General features: G+C 46.0%; 1 pseudogene; it reads left to right on the top strand.

The window, feature by feature from the left end:
* Window positions 1-91: 91 nt before the first annotated feature.
* On the top strand, window positions 92-609 carry LOC109508808 (N-acetylated-alpha-linked acidic dipeptidase-like protein pseudogene; annotated as a pseudogene).
* The last annotated feature ends 10 nt before the right edge of the window (window positions 610-619 follow it).

The raw sequence follows: 619 nt of genomic DNA, 5'->3' as shown, positions 1-619 counted from the left end.
CACACATATATATCAATGTGTGTGTGTGTGTGTGTCTATAGTACTGTATTCAAACTCGCAGTTAATCAATCAATGAGTGTTTCCCCACAAGTCCTTCAACATGTGTCGTCCAGGCCATCAACGCGGCTCGCTACGGTATCCGCGGCGTGCTGGTCTACACGGACCCATTGGACATGAACGACGGCTTCATGTCGGACAACAACGAGACATATCCGCATTCCTGGTACATGCCCCCTTCGGGCACGGAGAGAGGCGCGTTTTCCTCGATTTATGGCGACCCGCTCACTCCATATTTGGCTGCCAAAGGTAAGCCAGGTGGAAAGTAACGTATGAGGTAGTAACATAAAACACTATTGTGTCTTTTTATTGGTTGTGCTTTATTATTATTCTTTGTCCTACTACGGGAAGTTGTGATTTTTACAACAGGCCACATCCAAAGTGCACAAAGATAAACCATTTCAAAAGGATGTTCACACCACTCTCCGCCATTTTGCAGAAAACACTTACAGAATTCCAGAGGACGACATCACTGGGATTCCTCCCATTCCCATTCAACCCATCGGCTATGAGGATGCCTACACGTTAATCTGGTTGGTGTTGAGGTTTCCTGTCAAGATAA

The sequence above is a fragment of the Hippocampus comes genome, unplaced genomic scaffold, assembly GCF_001891065.2.
Source record: "Hippocampus comes isolate QL1 unplaced genomic scaffold, H_comes_QL1_v1.1 C16630852, whole genome shotgun sequence".
NCBI lineage: Eukaryota > Metazoa > Chordata > Actinopteri > Syngnathiformes > Syngnathidae > Hippocampus > Hippocampus comes.
This window is presented reverse-complemented; position numbering and strand designations above follow the sequence as displayed.